The 12,783-nt window shown below is 45.2% G+C and overlaps 2 protein-coding genes across 10 annotated transcripts in view; one reads left to right on the top strand and one right to left on the bottom strand.

Annotated features, from left to right (window-relative positions):
- The window catches only part of KLHL24 (kelch like family member 24), a 40,378-nt gene extending 38,572 nt beyond the window's left edge, over positions 1-1,806 (bottom strand). For 2 of the 8 annotated variants that reach the window (XM_082394051.1, XM_082394045.1), the window contains exon 1: positions 1,692-1,805. The gene's annotated coding sequence lies outside the window, so the exon portion shown is untranslated. Of the gene's footprint in view, positions 1-1,630 lie in introns of all 8 variants that reach the window. The other 6 variants (XM_082394053.1, XM_082394047.1, XM_082394054.1 and 3 more) reach the window with 5 other exon arrangements.
- Positions 1,807-5,181: 3,375 nt separating this feature from the next.
- The window catches only part of KLHL6 (kelch like family member 6), a 120,708-nt gene continuing 113,106 nt past the window's right edge, over positions 5,182-12,783 (top strand). Inside the window, exons 1-3 of one of the 2 annotated variants that reach the window (XM_082394041.1) lie at positions 5,182-6,462; positions 6,602-6,683; positions 6,851-6,997. The gene's annotated coding sequence lies outside the window, so the exon portion shown is untranslated. The remainder of the gene's footprint in view (positions 6,463-6,601; positions 6,684-6,850; positions 6,998-12,783) is intronic. The other variant, XM_082394040.1, reaches the window with a different exon arrangement.

The following is a 12,783-nucleotide window of genomic DNA, read 5'->3' on the forward strand; positions in this document are numbered from 1 at the left end:
AGGAGCTGTTACAGTGGAGGATTACTGGACTGAATGTCAATATTATGACACAGAATGAGTGTGTTTCATGTTTGGTAATTGCAATCATTGTTGCTTTTGTTGTGGTCATCCATGTACAATGCTTGGTGTCAGTCTATTTATCTCTTGTAAAAATAAAACACAGTGTGTGTGTGTGAAAAAAAAATAAATTACAACAACAAAAAAAAGCTGTTCAAGAGAGCAAGTGATTAATCATTAAAATCCACTAACATTAACAGCTGAAAGGTCGCTGCCTCAGGGGTGACTGTGAGGCACTCTAAAATGTGGCTTTACGGTCCTTATTTAGCTATTTAAACCTTGTTTACAGAACAGGCAAGAACTTAATTCGCCTGAGGGCTTTCTTCCCACCATCTGGGTAGACAAGGCGACAGGAGTTAAAGAGGGATAATTTTCCGGTCCTCCGCGGGCCCCAGAACTGCCTACAGGCTCAGGCAGAAGCCGCGGCGGCGACCAAAGGATAGCGGGTCAGCTGGACCTCGCTCCCGAGTCCCCCGGCTCGGTAGCGCGCGCCGCCAGAGGCTCCGCTCGGGTCGCAGCTGCACAAGAAGCGAGCGCGCGCTCCCGCGTGTCCTCCAGATCACCTTCAAGGGGGCGGGGAAGAACTGCCTGGGCAAGTCCACCTCGCAACAAGACACCCGCCAATAAACACTCGGAACTCGCCCAGTCGTTCCGCCCGAAAGCACCCGCAGGGCCCCAATCCCCGCCGCGTTAACAGTCTTCGCCCCGAGTGTCCAGAACCTGGGGGCGGGGCCATTAGGAACTAAATTAAGAAACCGAGGCCTGGAGTGGTGGAAAGGAGAGGAGATTAGGCGGGGACTTCGCCGGCGGAACGCCCGCTCCCCCGCCCGCGCCCGCTTCCGGGGGACCTTCTTTCCACGGCCCGGCTCCCGGAGCGGGCCCCCAGGCGAGCGCTGGTAAACAAAGGCTCGCGGGAGGTGGGGGCGGGGGTAACGGTCAGGTGACGGCGCCGAGCACATTTCGCAACTGCTTTAATGGGGAGTCTCTAGCCTGCAGCCCTGGGACCCAACTTGGCCCGTCAGTCCTCCCCGTTAGGATCAAACTGTCGCCCCCACCAAGCGGGAAGGTTTGATTTCAGACCTTCGCATTCTCAGCGCTACCTTCGATTAAAAAAGAGCGGCGCTCCGTTCGAAGCCCATCGGCAAAATGCGAGACCTCTCTTCCCAGCCCTGTCCGCCAGCTGCTCCCCGTCCCCCAGGGTGACCCGCACCTGCTACCCCCCGCCCCGGCGGCCATGCCCCTCCCAACCCGCCCCCGGCGGGTGCGCCAGCAGCGTCGCGGTTCCGGGGCGGTAGTGCCAGGAGTTGGGGGTGCCATTCCTTTCAGAGTGTGGTTGCGGAACCGGGGCTGACAACCCCCAGAGGAGCCCCGGAGACCCCTCGCCCCAAACAGGGGCCCTGCAGCCCCACCCGCAATCTCTCCTCGGACCCCTCCTCTGGCTCCGAGAGGCCGACCGCCGCAGGCTTCCCTCCTGCAGACATCCCCGTGGTCATGACCTGGGCCGCCCCTCCGCCCCCGGCTCTGGCCGGTTCCTCGCCTTTCGGCCGGTCCCGGAGCTGTCATCCCCGGGTACCTCTCAGCGAAGGCTGGAAGCGGCCAGCAGCAGTGGTCAGCAGTGGCGGCCCCCGCCGTACCTTAGCTTCCGGCGGCGCAGCGCTGTCTCCTGCGCCGGCGTCTCCTCGAGCCACCAGTCTCTCCGCAGCTCACAACAAAGGAAACATGTGACCGCCCGGGCCAAAACACTGAGCGTCACGCAACCCTGGCCAATCCGAGTGGGCGCCCCCCGCCCCGGGGGACCCTGGGAGATGTAGTTCCTATTCCGGGGGGCGGGGGGTGGCCGCCCCGGCAGCTTGGATTTCCCGCTATAGGGCGGGTGTCGGATGTGGGGTTTGAGATCCAATCCAAGGGCTATTGACTCGGAAACAGTTTTAGGTAGAGATAGGTTAAGGAACTGCATCCGTGTTAGGAGCCTAGTGGGAAACCTCAGTCGGATGTTTATTGTCACGTGCCTAGGCAAAAGCACATAATCAAGAATTCTCAGAACCCTAGAGTTTGGGACCAGGCTTAGAGACCTTTTAATTTGACCCCTTGGTATAGAATCGGGAAATCTGAGGATCTGAGAGATGAAAGGGACTACAACCCTAGTAGCCAGACAGCGCAGGGAAACTAAATTTCACTGTAAATCTATTACTGTCACCTGTATCATCCGGGTTAACTTTCTATTTTAAAAGTACATGCAAATCAGACAAAGTTTTCACAAATCCCTGTTTTCTGATTCCCCAAAAGACAGTATTATTTTTTTAAATTTAATTTTATTTATTTTTTTATACAGCAGGTTCTTATTAGTTATCCATTTTATACATATTAGTGTATATGAAATAGAGACACATGTAGAGAACAAACGTATGGACACCAAGTGGGGGAAGCGGCGGGGGTGAGGGCGTGATGAATTGGGAGATTGGGACTGACATATATACACCAAAAGACATTATTTTATCTTTTTGTTTCTGCAAATATTTTTTTCAAGGTTGAGTACACCTCCAGATTTTGAAACATTTAACTAGTTTTTGGTTTCTGATATCAAAATTATAACTTCTCTCTCTTCCATAATTTATGAATACAGTCATGCTTTTATTAAATAAGAGGATGTGTTCCAGTGACCAGAGGTGTATATAATATAGAAGGCTTGTGTCCAGGCCTTTTAAACAGGCTTTTTAGTTCTCTTTTCCATCTGTTATTAAAAATGAAAATACCTACCATTTATTGAGTTTCTACTAAGCTCCAGACAGAGTGCTAGGCACTTTACATATATCCTTTAATCTTCATAATAACCCAGCAAGATAGTGTTATAATCCCATTTTACAGGTGAAGAAACTAAGCCACATAGGGGATAAAGATTTGGCTCTCATCACTCAGTTATTAAGTGTTGAGGCTGGGGTTGACACATGTTTTTAAAAAATAATTATATATGAATATAGGTACATAATTATCTAAAAAGTGTATTTACAAAGTTAAATATTACAAGTCTAGTAGTACAACAGGAGTACCATCTCCCAACCTTCCTCATTCTTCATTCTCCAGAAGCAACCACTTTCAACAATTTGAGCTATTCACATTTATCTTTCCATATAATGTATGGCTATTTCTTATTAAGGGAGCTGTCATCCCTGTCCCCCATCCTTCCAATATCTTACATTTCTGCTTAAATAATTATTTAATGTTTATGTTATTAAGACTATGTATTTATTGCTCAATGATGAGTTAAACAGTATACAACTTCCTTTCTTGGATGGCTTTTCATTTTTCCTTGGGTAGAGAGGCAACTAAGCACCTGGGGGTCCTCAATACCATCATAAAGTTCCAACTCCCTGAGAGAGCATTTAAGGGTCTTCCTGATGCACCCTGGGGCCCAACTCTGCAGCCTGAACACCAGCCTCAGTGAACTTCCCACAGGACTCTTGCCCAAAGGACTCCTGCTGTCTGTCTCCAGGCCATTCCCATCCATATCCTGCTCCCTATGCCTCTTATGCCCCTTCCTCCCCTTCACCCCACTCACTAGGTTAGCTCCTGCTCTTCCTTCCAGGAGTCAGCCTGTGAGTCCTCTTTCCAGGAAACCCTCCATTCATCCTCATTGCCCTCTGGGCTAGGTATCTCCCCTCCTTCTTCCCACAGCAGCCCGTCCTTACCTCCTTCCCAGCAGTTATCATACTAATTGTGTGACATCACACTAACACAGGGGTTAGGGGCTCTCATCCTCTGCGCACCTGAAAATCTGTGTATAGTTTATAGTCAGTCCTCCACATACCCAGTTCCTCTGTATTCTTGCTTCCACATCCACAGAGTCAACCAATCCTGGATGGTGTAGTACTGTAGTATTTACTACTGAAAAAAAAAATCTGCATATAAGTGGACCTTTGCAATTCAACCCTTGTTGTTTAAGGGTCGGGTATATTTACATGCCTTTCCCAACTGCGTATCCTCTGAAATCCCTGAGGTCAGGGATGATGTCTTATTCATTTTGTGTTGCAGTATACCTAGTAGATGTTCAATATGTATCTGTTAACCGGTGAGTGATCTCTACTTCTTGAGGTTAAGGGGACTTGAGAGAAATAAAATGCCTCCAGACCACTTGGGACGCACTTGGACTGGCCTGCATGATGAGGTCCTCAGATTCTCTTGGGGCAGATGGATGCAGGGTGATCAATCACAATTCTGAGAGTGGAAAGGAGTGAGGGGACTCACAGGACAGCAGCCCCGGAGACAGGCAAGGGCCTACTGATGGGTGTGGGAGCTCCTCAGGCAGCCCCCAGAATAGAGGTGGTTTTGGCATTGGTAGAGGGCCCTGGGAGTTATGCCTACCCCATAAATCAGTGAGCATGGCCGCCTGGCTGCCTTTTCCTCAGCTGGGACTGGAACAGAAGCAGAGGTGTCAAGTCCAAGGGCAATCTGCTGAAACTGAGTCATTGTAATATGATCAAAAAAAATTTTTATTGGAGTATAGTTGATTTACAGTGTTGCGTTAGTTTCAGGTGTACAGCAAAATGAATCAGTTATACATATACATATATCCACTCTTTTTTTTTTTTTAGATTCTTTTCCCATATAGGCCGTTACAGCGTATTGAATGGAGTTCCCTGTGCTATACAGCAGGTTCTTATTAGTTTTTTATTTTGTATATAGTAGTGTGTATATGTCAGTCCCAATCTCCCAATTTATCCCTCCCCCCTCCCCCTGTAACATGATGTATTTTATGCAGTGTTTACAATCCAGGTCAATTTGATCATTTGAAGTAGGTAGCTACTGAGGGGAATCAGAGGGTCTTCAGACCAATTTCCTCTCCTTTCAGGGATATAGTATATTGCTCCATATTCTGTCTTCTTGCACATACCACATGGAAGTTCTTGTTTTGCTCTCCAGAGCATTCATGACAGCCTTTAAGGTCTGAAGGTGGCCAAGCAGCCAGAGTTCCTCCAGCCATTCTCTTTTTTCTCTCCAGCCTACTCCTCTTCCCCATGCAGACAACAGTTGGGACATAGTAAAGCATCACTCCCTAAACATACCACACACTTTCAGACTTCCCTGCCTCTGCTCTAGGTCTCTTGCACTTGAAGTCCCCCTGTCCCAAATTCCAGTAGAAACATTGGTCATCCTTTAAGGCCCATCTCTGGTGCCACCTGTTCTGATCCTCTCCTCTCTCCCTCAGCTGTTGTGAAGCTGTGCACACCTCCCACATCCTTTATAATGTGACACTAGCACTGTGTTTATACCCAGCCCTTGAATGCAGCTGGATCCTTTGACCAGCTATGGGCTCGGCACATTTGCCCCTTCCCTGCAACAATCCCCAGCTGCAAAGCACTTGATGGACGGAGATTTTACTGAAGGTTTCACAAAGAGAATTATACAGCATCTCACACCGCAAAACTCCTTAACAATTCCCTGTAAACATCTCTGCTCCCTCACCTCCGCTCCTCCTTGGTACCAGCTACTCCTCTTTTCCCACCATACACCCTCTCTCTGGGCCTCTCTCCAGCCACAAGATTGGGGTTCCTGGGCTTCCCTGGTGGCGCAGTGGTTGGGAGTCTGCCTGCCAATGCAGGGAACACGGGTTCAAGCCCTGGTCTGGGAAGATCCCACATGCCGCGGAGCAACTAGGCCCGTGAGCCACAACTACTGAGCCTGCGCGTCTGGAGCCTGTGCTCCGCAACAGGAGAGGCCGCGACAGTGAAAGGCCCACGCACTGTGATGAAGAGTGGCCCCCACTCGCCGCAACTAGAGAAAGCCCTCGCACAGAAACGAAGACCCAACACAGCCAAAAAAAAAAAAAAAAAAAAAAAAGATTGGGGTTCCTCCCCTTCCATGTCTCTGCCACCTTCCCCCTAGACAATCCCCTCTACCCTTCCACCCCCCCGCCATCTCTTTTTCAGTACTTTGCATTTTCACACTCATCACCTTTCAAACAAGAGAGTTCCACTCTTCAGAAGACAGAGAATACCATAAATAACAAATTATCTCAGCACACTCCACCCCCACCCTGTTTTCCTCCACAGACATATTTAACATCTCAGCAAGGCTGTTACACAATAACTCCTCAGAGTGCTGAGTGAAGACAAGAGTGAACACAATACACTATTTGCTCATGGCACCTGAGCCTCTCCAGTCTTGAGGCCTACCCCTTCCGTCCCTTCTCTGGTGAAGAGAGATGTGACTCATCTCTGCAGCTCTTTTGGATGCAGAGGTCTGACTCTCTCTGACTCTATAGTTACCAGGAAGGCTGTCTCCCCCAACCCTAGACAGTCATGGGCCCTACTAGGCCAGTTAAACCTTGGAGTCAAACACAGTAGCATTAGGATTTAGCAAGGAAAGACATAGTTGGAAAATTTTCCATTTTGAGATCTGGGAAAAGAGGTAAGTCTTCTGCCACCTAGAAGGTGAGCTCCCTACCCCTGCTCCCGAGCTTTTCCTTCTGAAACAAGAAATGTTTCTCTTGGGAGTGGAATGGGTGGGGTGGCAAGGCTTGCTTTGTTCTCGAAACCATCCTTCACAGGTTGAAGTCGATGAGGTGCCAGGAATTGGTACCTAGGTGCCTCGGATCCTGTTTGTGACCAAACTTGCCACACCAGATGCAGGTAAGGATGACTGGTTACCACCGTGAGCCCTGGGCTCTGACTTCAGGGGACTGAGGCATACTGGCATCCTCCCTGCGTGTGATACTGGTCCCTGTTTTTCTCTTCATTCTTCTGCCCCAAGGACATCTGATTTCACCTCCCTCTCTTCTTCCTGATTACTTCCCCAGTAATGAGAATTTAGGTGGGCCCTCTGGTCTCTGAAGAAACCTGATGTTTTGGAAGTTACTCCTGCCCTGACTGCTCTAGGTAGGCTTGATTCTCCAAGGGACACCTCATAGCACCTTGTCACATGACTTGCTGCAGAACCCTCTCAGGTATGAACACACATGGAAAGTGTCTTCTCCTGCTCATGGCATCTGGTCACAAGTTTAGGCCAGTTTTAAAAAAGGACCATAATCCCACAGGCTGCTCAGCAGTCTGTCCCACAGATGGCTGTGAGTCCACATAGAATACCTGCTGCTGGTCCCAGCAGACTTTGACTTCATCTCCAGTTTCTTGCCACCCTGTGACATTTAAGAGGCATGTACTAATTCCAACTTGATCTTCCTCTGCTGTCTCTGGCACTCTTGTTCCAAATGCCTGCAGTTTAGGACAACGTGCCTTGTCCGTCTTGTACCTTGTCCATCCCTTTTGCTTGATGGGCAGCCTTCCAAGAATCCTTCGGCAGGTATGAAGGGGCTAGACCTGACCACGAATATCTGCAGCAGACGTTTCCTGTTCTTGAAAGACTCTATCCAGTTTCTTAGGAAATTGTGTTGGTTGAGGTTGGCCCGCCTATCTCCAGCCCAAGAATTCTCACTGCTCATTGGATGCTCTGTCTGAAGCATCTGTTGGGAACAGTGCAACCTCCCCAAAACTTTAATGCAGATCTCAGAGCAGTTCCCACACACTGGTAGTCCAGGACCACCCTAATTTGTGCTGTTATTTTTCACTCCCTTACATAGCTTAGCACTTTGACAGTCATGTTCTCTGTCTCTCTATAAAGACTTGAAATCTAAGTGTTTCCATGGGGCTTTAGACTTGAAGAGTCTAGGTTCAAAACTTAGCTTTTTTTCTTACTAGCTATATAGTCTTGTGTAAATTATTTAAACTTTCTCAGTTTTCTCATCTGTAAAAATGAGGATAAAAACACCTACCTCATAGAATTGTTTTGAAGATGAAGTGAGAAAAAAATATGTAGTGCCTGGGATATAGTAAGTGCTCAATAACAACCAAAATTATTACTATTATTACTGTCCCCTTCCCCACCAATTCTAGCTATGTCCTCTATGCTTTGTCCGTTGCTTTAGGAGGGGTAAAGAAGGAAAGAAAGGAGGAGTAAAAGAACATATAGCCTTTGTAAACTATATTTGATAAAAAAACCTGAAGGCATGAAGTGATTTAGAAAATCTAGAGACCAAAGCCAGACTTTTTGAACACTCACCAGGGTGCTGTCCTCTAACTTCTTTTGTCTTTCCCAATGGGCATTTATAAGATTAAAAAAGAGAGAGACTGCCCACAAGATGTAGAAAAGCAGTTTGCCTCTGCTCATAAAATATCCACACTCAAAGGCCACATCGCTGAACTTAAACCATGGCTGCCTTTGAGATGCAGACCAAGGGACTAAGAGTAGGGGTTGAGACCTTTGTTTTTTTCAGTAAGCTTTTGACAATTAAAAAAAAAAAAAAAACTACCTACATATATACACTTTTCAAATTTAAAAAAATGTTTTAAAAAGTCCTTGCCTGACTAATGTGATTAAAAATAAGCACCTGTGCTAACTATTGTGCAATCTCTTTTGCTTCCAGCCCCAGATCTCTCTGTAACTGGCCTAGAAAACAGCGAGGGCTCCCAGGTCACCAGCACACAGGGACAGATACTCGACGCTGCTTGTGACAGCATCGCAAGCACATGCCTGACATACTTTGGAAAGGCTGCCTGGTTCTATTACTGGTGCATGAAAGTTTTGCTCCGGTAGGAAATCTCTAAATTTAGATGATTTTCAGGATGAACTCTGAGTGATCTTTGTCCCCAACACGAGTAAGGAATTGGAGGGCACCTTGCTTTTTATTATTTATTTAATTTATTTATTTATTTTATTTTAAAAGCCAGAGTTGATGTTTTATAATGCAAAACTTTTGAAGATTGCCATTTTTTAAAAAATACATTTATTTATTTATTTTTGGCTGCGTTGGGTCTTCGTTGCTGTGCGTGGGCTTTTTCTAGTTGTGGCGAGCGGGGGCTACTCTTCGTTGCGGTGCGCGGGCTTCTCATTGCAGTGGCTTCTCTTGTGTGGAGCACGGACTCCAGGTGTGCGGGCTTCAGTAGTTGTGGCACGTGGGCTCAGTAGTTGTGGCTTGCAGGCTCTAGAGCGCAGGCTCAGTACGGTTAGTTGCTTAGTTGCTCCGCGGCATGTGGTATCTTCCCGGACCAGGGCTCGAACCCGTGTTCCCTGCATTGGCAGGCAGGGTCTTAACCACTGTGCCACCAGGGAAGTCCCAAAGAATGGAAAATAAAACAAACACAATGGAGTATCTAAGATTTCTCCTTTACGGTTCTCATAAAAATTTTACCCTGAGTTCCTTTTTTTTTTTGGCTTGAGTGTGCAAATCATTATTATAATAATACTTTGCACACTCAAGTGAAATAAAAACAAATCCAAGGTAAAAACTCTATGGAGGTGTTTAGGATGAATCCAGTTTAGGGATTTAGTTCTTATATAATGTCAAGATGCTTAAATGTTGCCATTTTAGTTGAAGAAAAGACAATTTCACTGATGAGAGAATTTGAAGGAATGCTGAATTTAATGGAGAATCAGCTCCTTGAAAGATCAGCCTCAACAGAGGATTTTTTGGTATGTGTACAGTCAAGGTATTTTTATTTATGTACTTTAAAAAATTTACTGGGGTGTATTTGACAATACAGTTTGTACAGTTTGATGGTTTGATATACGTATACATTGTGAAATGGTTACCACAATCAAGCTAATTAACATACCTATCACCTCAGATAGTTACCGATTTCTTTTTTCCTTTTTTTTTTTAACAAAAGTTTATTCTTAAATGTAGAATAGGTTCTAAGACTACACTTCAGGGACTTCCTTGGTCGCGCAGTGGTTAAGAATCCGCCTGCTGATGCAGGGGACACGGGTTCGAGCCCTGGTCCGGGAAGATCCCACATGCCAGAGCAACTAAGCCCGTGCACCACAACTACTGAGCCTGCGCGAGCCACAAGTACTGAGCCTGCGTGCCGCAACTACTGAATCCCGTGCGCCTGGAGCCCGTGCTCTGCAACAAGAGAAGCCACCGCAATGAGAAGCACGCACACAGCAATGAAGACCCAACACAGCCAGAAATAAATAAATTAATTAATTTTTTAAAAAAAGAATAAGACTACACTTCATTCTAGCTATAGTGGCAACAGATGTTATGGCAGGGGATCCAAATGTTTAAACAGGAATGGAATTAAGGACCATCGTTGCCTCAAGCACAAGGAACAGCTTACTTTTTGCCAGATTTCTTAATTCCACCTGTGACCTGGGGGCCCTTCCCTGAGGCCTTCGCTTTTAACTCCCCGAGTTTCTTCTGCTTCTCTTTCTGTTTCTGCTTGAATGCCTTATCTTCCTCATCCGTCTCCTTGGCCTGCTTCTTGGGCTTCTTCTTACCCCCTTTGCAGCTGGACGTGGTGCTTGCCACTCCTTCCCCAGCTTCTTTTCCTTTCTTATGCAGTGAGAACACTTAACATCTACCCTTTTAGCAAATTTCAAGTATACAACAGAATATTGTCAACTGTAATCATGTTGTTCTACATTAGATCTCTAGAACTTATTCATCGTGCATAACTGGAACTTTACATCCTTTGACCCACATCCTTCCATCCCTCTGCCCCCAGCCCCTATTAGCACCATTCTGTTCTCTGCTTCTACAGCGTCAACATTTTTTAGATTCCACACACGAGTGATATCATGCAGTATTTGTCTTTCTGTGTTTGGCTTATTTCACTTAGCATAATGTCCTTCACATTCATACATGTTGTTGCAAATAGCAAGATGTCCTTCTTTTTTAAGGCTGAATAATATTCCATTGTGTATATATAGCCAACAGTGTTTCTTTATGGAGAATCAGGAAGGTAGCTTTGGATTCAGATGGATTGGGCTCAGATCCTGACTCTGCTACCACTGTCAGGGTGACAGTGGATGGTTTATTTAATTGCTCTGAAGCTCAGCTTCTTTGTGTGAAACCTAATAATACCTTCTTATTATGAGAATTAAATGACTGCTTATGAAAAGAGCACATAGACCTCAATTAATGGTTAAGTATTATTCAGCCAGGACATAATGGTTAAGTATTATTTTGTCAAAATATAATGATAATTACTATTATGACAGGACATAATGGTGCATTGACAGATCCTAGCAAAGGAAGATTCTTCCTGTTTAACAAAGAACAACATGGGATAATGGAAAAAATACATAGAAAAGAGAGGGATCTTGGGGAGCCCTGCCATAACTTACGCAATCACCCTGGACCAATCACCTAATCTCCTTGAGTCCCAGTTTCCTCATCTCTAAAAGGAGCACTGTGCCTTCCACCATGAAGGTGTTTGGGTAAACTATTTCTAAAGGCCTGTCTAGTTTTAGAGGTACTGGAAGTTTGTGTATTTTTTTGATTGAAAGGACTTCAGTGGAAAAGTTCTTTTGGTTCAGCAAGCACCCAAATCAAGACATTCCTGGGAGCACATAGAATTCTTTGGGAAGGAGTTGGGTGGCTGTAAGAGGCTACGAATGACCAGAAATCAGGTTTCAGCTCTGGGAGTGAAAAGGCTGCTTGATAGGCTAATGGGATTTGGGGAGGACACGGCTGCTTCCTTTGGGATCAGACTGAACTTGGTTTCCCTGCTGAACCTTTAAAACAACTCTCCCACTCCTGAAGCAATACCCTCCACAAAGCCTTTCCAAGCTGGATCCCTGGACCAGCACCCCCTGCCTATGGGGAGGACCCCAGTCAACCACCTTTCCCTCCAAGTCACCCCACTCCTGTACTTCACCTCAGTTTGCCCTGCTCACAGTCCTTCTTGTGGGACTCATTACCCCCCCAAATTCAGCCCTCAGCTCTTTCTATTTTTAACTTCCAACTCAGGGACTTTTGGGAGTAAACAGTCACATGCGCTAGGGAATTTATGACATTACTGGCTCACACTCTCCCTCTTACCTCCTCACTAATAATCCCTTGCTTTAAAAAGAGGAAATTAATAGTTTTTAAAGTTCCCTTCCTCCAAATTTAAAAGTATTACATGCCAACTGTAGAAAACTTTAGAAGGGATAAGGAAGAAATTGGATATCATCTATGATCTTCCAACCCTAAGAGAGCTACTGTTAGCAATATATTTCCAATCTTTTAGTTCTTTGTATCTATATTTATAGTGTGTCTATAGCTATTTATACATATTTTTGCATATTTGAGTTAATACTTACATGCAAAATAAACTCACATATCACCATTTAATAGGTGGCTTTCTGTTTCCTTCTCTCTGATCTGTCTTGATCTTTCACCTCTTGGCAGTCCCAATGACACTGACCTGCAGCTTGGAACGAGCTTACATCAGCATGTTATTACTAAATATTAGAAGAGTTAGAGTTTTATATGCTAAAAAAAAGATATCTGTCCCCAGAGTGAAGATGATTTAGGTTCATCAACTCTGCGGAGATGAATCCCAGGACAAATTTATTGATGTTTTTTGAATTTCTTAGCATACAATTTCTTTCAGTGTTCCCTTGCTTTTTATTTTTAATTTTATTTTTATATCCCCCTTTTCTTTTTTTATTAAACAGAAATTTGCAATAAGATTAAAGTAAATCTTTCATTAAAATATTACTCATAATGCCATTATGCTACCAATACAACTATTTAAACATTTCATATACATTTCACATAGGCTCAGAATTTGATTACATACTATTATATAAATATATATATATTTTAACTTAAGACCCTATGAGAAATATCTTCTGTGGTGTATTAAGTCCACCCAATTAACTGTTTTCATTGACTTTATATTAATAATGAGAACAGTAATGGCCAACATTTATTGAGCACTATTCTAGGTGTTTATTAAGTGCTTT

Source organism: Balaenoptera borealis (genome assembly GCF_965194805.1).
Source record: "Balaenoptera borealis genome assembly, chromosome: 5".
NCBI classification, from domain to species: Eukaryota; Metazoa; Chordata; class Mammalia; order Artiodactyla; family Balaenopteridae; genus Balaenoptera; species Balaenoptera borealis.